Genomic DNA, 7,402 nt, shown 5'->3' on the forward strand with positions numbered 1-7,402 from the left:
TAAATGATGGTTTCTGTAGGAAAAAAACATTGTTTAGTTAACACACTACTAATAAATAAAAATGAAAACTCTTAAATTTTTTAGTTTTTCTTTCAAGGGACTTGAGTGCCCTCTACAGGTTATAGAGATACCAATGACTGTAATTAAAAAAAAAAAAAGCTCCAACCAGTTTTACTAAAGGAAAACTGTTGATTTACTTTTCACCAATTTGTTCCAGTCTTCTAATGATATCAGAATCACCTAGAAAATAAAGCACAATAATTTTTCAGTTCATTTAATGGTAACTGCTAATCATCAAACTAGCAATGGTTATCTTCAAAAGCTATCACACTAGCTGTGCTGCCATTTCTCAGTGTTGATCAGATACCTAGAGTCACAGACACTTCTCATACAAGATGCAACATATAAATCGGACTTGGTTTATCACCAGCATTTATAAAACGAGACCTAGGTAAAGAACTAGATCTGGGGACACATGCACGGTCCTAACATAGTGAACATTTGGCCTGCCCTAATTATCGCAAAATCAGAACAGTGAGAATATTTGCAGTGACTGTATTTTTAAACTCTGTGGTTTTTCCCTCTTAGAAGCAAAGCCTATGTGATCTATTTTATTCATATTGTTAACTTTGTTAATTTGCCAGTGATTGAAGTAAGGGGTTTTTTTTCGCCGGTTTTATAGTTCAGTGTGAAGAATATAATGTTAATACCATTGAATTTCCAAATCACTTAGATGGCTTTTTTTTTTTGGTGGAACTCTTTAAATGTTAGAACTATAGTAATACACTTTCTCTTATAGAAAGCAGATTGGGGAAATATTCAGCTATTTTGAAATTTATTGAAAATGTGGAGGAAAACTTGATTATTTCCAGTTACATTTTTAGAATATTATACATTGAAATAAATAAACCTTTTTGAATATACATCATGTAAATTTATTAAATTACGTGAGTTTTATTTCTTAATCTTGTTGGTGAGTGGTGATTGTGTTCAAGCTCAAAACATAAGGCCAAGTTAGAATTTCTTGATTTAAAAAAAGTTACGATTGAACAGATAATGCTTTGGTATTATTGTTGCATAGATCTACTAACTAGAAAGAGTATTTTTACTTAAAATGCAAAGATTTCATATCTGAGTCACTCATTTCAAAGTACACATACTTTCTCAACAAGTGTAACAGATTTATTTCAAAAGGATATAGGAATTCATTTTTTATATGAAACTATAGGACTGGAGCACTGGTGGCACTTCTGATTCACTTAAAACTGCCAGGGAAACTAAATATGATGAGAACTAGAGGAATGACTGGATCAAGTTAATAGAAATAGATCCTTTTGCAAGCCACATAATGATCCTGATCATCAACCTTGAAAAGTAAATTAGAACAAGCAAATTGCTGTTGAAAAATTCTTTCAGCACTGTGCTGTTGCTACTCAGCTAGTCATGGTTCAGCCAGAGGCAAGGAAAAAATGCACTCGGTTTTACATTAACAAAGGAAACATTATTAAAGTGAATGTTTACATTCTGTTTATTGAAGTGTTCAAAGAATGTTTGTTGCATCTTCAAGCAACCTGCTGTTCTCTATTACAGTGCATGAGTGATAATAAAAATGAGTCACTTGTACATTTTAGAAAAATAAGTAACATTTAACTGAAGTGTTCCTGACCCATCTTACTTCAAAATACTCAAGTATCAAAAAAAAAATATCGATACTTTCTCTTTTAAAGATTTTTTTGTCACTAGGAAAAGTATCCTATTTAAAAAAAAAAAATCATTCACTGGAATACGAATACACATTCAAATTATTTCCAAATGCTTTACGTAACTTTCCTCCCAGACTCTGCAATGCATGAGACATAATAAAATAACAAATAAAAACAGTTATGAAATTACTTAAGTGAGTCTGTTACTGGATATATATGTATTGGAGAAATAGCTTGATAATTGTAAGAGCTTTTTTGAACTACCTCATAAAGACTAAGTTGAGAATTAAACAAGACATCAGTGAAAAGCAGGAATGCCAATCTCACATTAAAAAAGTTAGTATTATATGTATTGGTAAAATTGAGGAAAGCAATAATTAAAAATTCAAAATTTTAGCTTTCATTTATGGGAAATGAACAATGTGAATCACTTTTAGAAGTAGAAGTGTAGCATTTAATAGGGATCTAAGTACCATATTTTACTTGGTATCTTAGCAGATGTTATGGAATACAATTCAGTATTCTGTAGTCTGATGGATTGACTAATTTTTGAGGAACAATTTTCTTAGATTCACCAAGATAACAAGTTGTCAGTCTTCTGTATTTCAGCCTAAAAATCTTTCTGTTATACTTAGCAAAGATTATTAACATATGCTATAGGCTCTTGAGAACCTCTTTGCCAGATATTTTATTATTTACCATTTTCTATGGTATTTGCAGAACAGCATATATTTTTTAAAGTCTAGAAATGATTAAAATTACTTGAGTTAAACTGGATATTTTATATTTAAAATATCCTAAATATTTAAAATATTCTACGGAACTTCAATCTTTGACCATAATCTTTAAAAAAAAAAAAAAGTTTTGGATCTAAAATAAAGCAAATGTCAAGCTTCTAACTGCTTTTGCTAAAGAAATCACCAGGAGAAGTGGTTAGTAAATGCTTTCAGTTTCCTAACTGGTAGCAGCAAGAGGACTTTTTAATATAAGTTGGCTTCAGGCCCATAATTAACATATTTCCCTTATACTTAAAATAGTCATATAATTTAATGTCAAATTTAATAAACATTTAATTTTATAATTTAATGTTAAAGGCCTAAACAAAACCAAAAAAAGTTGCTGAGTAGGCTTCCCTGTAGTCTAGTGGTTAAGAATCCTGCCAGTGCAGGGGACACAAATGCAATCTGTGGTCTGGGAAAATCCCACATACTGTGGAGCAACTAAGCTCATGAGCCACAGCTATTGAGCCTGCACGCCCTATTACTCCGAATCTACAAGAGTAACCACTGCAACTAGAGTAGCCCCTGCTCACCACAACTAGAGAAAGCCCATGCACAGCAACAAAGACCTAGCACAGCCAAAAGTAAAATAAATTAAAAAAAAAAACTACCAAGTAATCCAGTTGAAATTGAGACATTAGTCAAGGAAAATGCATAATTAATATTAAACTTTTACTGTGCTCCTGTTATATGCCACTCCAGAACTAGACAGACAACAACTAGTACCTGATTTTGAATGGTACATGATAACTCCTGCAATTTAGCACTGTAATATGGAAGACTATACATTGTACATTGAAATTAAAAGACGCTTACTCCTTGGGAGAAAAGTTATGACCAACCTAGATAGCATATTGAAAAGCAGAGATGTTACTTTGCCAACAAAGGTCCGTCTAGTCAAGGCTATGGTTTTTCCAGTGGTCACGTATGGATGTGAGAGTCGGACTGTGAAGAAGGCTGAGCATTGAAGAATTGATGCTTTTGAACTGTGGTGTTGGAGAAGACTCTTGAGAGTCCCTTGGACTGCAAGGAGATCCAACCAGTCCATTCTGAAGAGATCAGCCCTGGGATTTCTTTGGAAGGAATGATGCTAAAGCTGAAACTCCAGTACTTTGGCCACCTCATGCAAAGAGTTGACTCATTGGAAAAGACTCTGATGCTGGGAGGGATTGGGGGCAGGAGGAGAAGGGGGCGACAGAGGATGAGATGGCTGGATGGCATCACTGACTCGATGGACGTGAGTCTGAGTGAACTCCGGGAGTTGGTGATGGACAGGGAGGCCTGGCATGCTGCAATTCATGGGGTCACAAAGAGTCGGACACAACTGAGCGACTGAACTGATTGATACATTGTACGGAAATTATTCAAAGAGGTGGGATGGTTGAAGTTCACCAGGCATACAAAGGAAAGAAGGGCATCCCAGGGACAAGGTCATAAACCTGATGTCTAGTTCTCTGAAAAGAACATCCCAGAAACCTGAGCGTCTACTACAGTAAGTATGTACATGTGCATACAAGGGAATATTTTTTCCTTCCAGATGTTCAATATTTTAATATTTAGATAGATATAAATTTCTAAGGAAAGCAATTACTATATTTAGTTTCCACCTGAATATTCAGGCATATGAACACATTCCTAAAGACAAATATACACTTCCACACTCTGTCTCCCCTCTCTGCCTTCCTTGCTAATTATTGAATGCATGTTCACATGTGCTCATATGAGACTTAGCTCTGCATTATCAATGAAGAAAATATAAATGTATAAATAGGACTATAGAGAAAATATATGTGAAGAACTGTTATATAATCTGATACGTTAATATACAGCATACTCAGTCAATTGATAAGCTAAATTTTTTAGTTAACATCCCGTAGAACTACCATGGAACACATTCTTAACCATGTTTCATTTGGATATATACACATGCATATACACATGAATGTGCATATGTGTGTAAGTAAAACAAAAATGCAGGCTCCAGAGCACTGCTCTTACATACTAGTTTGCAAATTTTACCCCACCTCTCATGCTAACATTTTGAACCTCTTGAGGACAATGACATTCATCTCTTTACATCTTTGTATTCCTAGTGCTACTAGAAACACAAAACAAGCTTAATATTGGTTCATTAAGTGAAATGTTAAAAATGAAGTAAAGCAGGTTGTTCTCCCACTTCACACAAATCAGTAATGTCTAGTAATTATGGTTTTGCATGTGTGTATTAAAAGTCCATTGTGTAAACTGTGATTCCATCCACATTCAGCACAGGTGATTTCTGCCCTGTGATCGTCATCTCTAACACTGTTTGGAAGATTTATTGCTGTCCATGACACTACCCTTCAGACACACTCTGCAGAGTTTTGGCTCAACCTGTTAAACTTGCAACAGCTGAGGTCTGCATTTACTGCCCATCCTAGGACACATTCTTTGCAATTATGCTTCAGTGAACCCTAAAGCATTTGGCATTCTCATCTTAGGAATTCCCTTCTGGAGCTCACTCTCCAATGGCTTTGTGAGCTCCCCACTATTTACCAGAGTTGATCCTGATTTTGTTCAGTATAATATGACCTGATATGCTAAGATTCCCCTCACCCCATAAAGCCACAGCTTTCAGTGAGTCCTGTGTACTGATGAAACAGAGTTGCCTGCATCCAAGAATTCCAAGTGATTATTTTGAAAATGTCCATTTATCATAAAGGCAGAATGGTAGAGAGGAAATATACAGTCTTTGAAGTCAAACGGGCCTGATTTCAAATCCCAGGCTCTGCCATTTACAAGCTGGGTGGTCCTGGATAAATTAACGTCTGAGGTCTTCACTTTTATCCAAGCTGCATAGGGCTATTGTAAGCATTGAATGATGCAAATTTCTAACTACATAGGTATTCAGTTAGTGTTCATTCCCTTCCATATCAAAGATTAAAAATGGCCTTTTCATGAAACTAGTTATTAGATAGTTATGCCTTCAGACTATCAAAATTATATGTATTGTCCATTTGCCCTTGGTTTTAAATGTTCAGCTGTATATTACATTGCAGGAATGCCTACTCCATTGCTTGAATGGGTCTTTGGGATTTAATAAAATGGCTATAGAACTGAGTGGGTGTAAGTGTTTAAGTTTGCTAAAGTTTAACAATTTATCATTATTCATGGAAAGACATTTACTCAAAATTCACATATTAAAGATGACTGAACAGCCATATTCTGCCAAAAGTGGGATTGAACAAAAATAAAATTAATCCACAGGAACATTAAACAAATGCAGTAATAACCCACAAAATATTAATGGAGCTCAATTAACTTCTGGAAGGCTTTTCTTTATGTTGTCCAAGATACAGTCTGTACCATTCATAACTAATTGCTACATGTGGAAGTCATTTCTTAAATTTTCTTGAGATTTTTTTCCTAAAAGTAGAAAAGTTATTTGACAGTATAATTATTTTTTTAAATGTCAGATTGATTGATTTATTGATTTAATGAAACATTTAAATTGTCAAATTTAGCTTCCTAGAAATCTGAAGTTTTAGATCATGGCACTTAAATCTTAGTAATGCTAAAAAGAGTTGAAAATAATTTGTTCTCTTCTCACAGGATAGTAACATTTTGCTTTGTGTTATTGCACTAGCCCTTTCGCCCAAATTAGCTCTATGAATAAAGTACTGAGTTGCAGCTGCAGATTTCTAATACCAGTGGGCATACTCCTTCATCTTCCCTAGGCCTGAGTCTCTACCACCACGCCAGGCCTATCTTGATGTCTGAAAGTAGAAAAGTGAGTGACGTGATAACATTCTCCAGGCCTGGATGTGAGCCCCAGGAAACTCCTTCTGAAGACACTGCCCACAGCCAAGGGGGGAGGAGCTTCCTAACTCCCTAGTCCTGCAAGGAGGACACCCTTTGGATTCTCTGTCAGCAGTGCCGGAGAGCTTGCTAGAGGCATCTAAACTCATCTCTTAATAGTTATTTCTCTATGTTTTTGTTTCTAGCAAACATACTGGTTTTACATTTTTAATGGTAATAGAAAGTTTCTTCCTTAAAGCTAAATTTAAAATGAATATGTATAAAGAAAAATATTGTGTAAATAAGAGTTTAGGTGTTAAATGACAACAGAAAGGTTGAAACTCAAATGAATGCACAAAAGTTATCTTGGGGGGCTTTCTGAAAATGAAAGATTAGACGCTCAGGGAATCTAAAACTAGGAAGATTCTTCATTGTGCTGCTGCTACTGCTGCTGCTGCTGCTGCGTCGCTTCAGTCGTGTCTGACTCTGTGACCCCATAGCCGGCAGCCCACCAGGCTCCCTTGTCCCCGGGATTCTCCAGGCAAGAACACTGGAGTGGGTTGCCATTTCCTTCTCCAATGCAAGAAAGTGAAAAGTGAAAGTGAAGTCACTCAGTCGTGTCCAACTCTTAGCGACCCCATGGACTGCAGCCTACCAGGCTCCTCCATCCATGGAATTTTCCAGGCAAGAGTACTGGAGTGGGGTGCCATTGCCTTCTCTGTTCATTGTGCTGCTGAGCATGAAAAAAAAAGTAAAAGTATTGTTCAGTCCTGTCTGACTCGTGAGACCCCCTGAACTGTAGCCCACCAGGCTACACTGTCCATGGAATTCTCCAGGCAAGAATACTAGTGTGTATGTACTTAGTTACTCAGTCATGTCCAACTCTGCAACCCAAAGGACTGTAGCCCGCCAGGCTCCTTTGTGCATGGGGATTCTCCAGGCAAGAATATTGAAGTGGGTTGCCATGCCTTCCTCCAGGGGATCTTCCCAACCCAGGGATCAAACCAGGGACTCCTACATAGCAGGCAGATTTTTTACCATCTGAGCCATCAGCATAGTTTCCTAGGAAAGCCCTTGGAGGGGTTAGTAAACAGCGTGGTCAGTGGAATATATAGTGTGGCTTTCAGGTTAGGCAGACACAGT

At 36.4% G+C, this 7,402-nt stretch overlaps 1 non-coding gene across 1 annotated transcript; it reads right to left on the reverse strand.

The window, feature by feature from the left end:
* Positions 1–418: 418 nt before the first annotated feature.
* Positions 419–550, reverse strand: LOC112448604 (small nucleolar RNA SNORA72). Its single transcript, XR_003036987.1, has one exon. It is a non-coding gene; the product is annotated as a small nucleolar RNA SNORA72 (small nucleolar RNA).
* Positions 551–7,402: the final 6,852 nt, after the last annotated feature.

The sequence above is a fragment of the Bos taurus genome, chromosome 10 (assembly GCF_002263795.3).
Source record: "Bos taurus isolate L1 Dominette 01449 registration number 42190680 breed Hereford chromosome 10, ARS-UCD2.0, whole genome shotgun sequence".
NCBI classification, from domain to species: Eukaryota; Metazoa; Chordata; class Mammalia; order Artiodactyla; family Bovidae; genus Bos; species Bos taurus.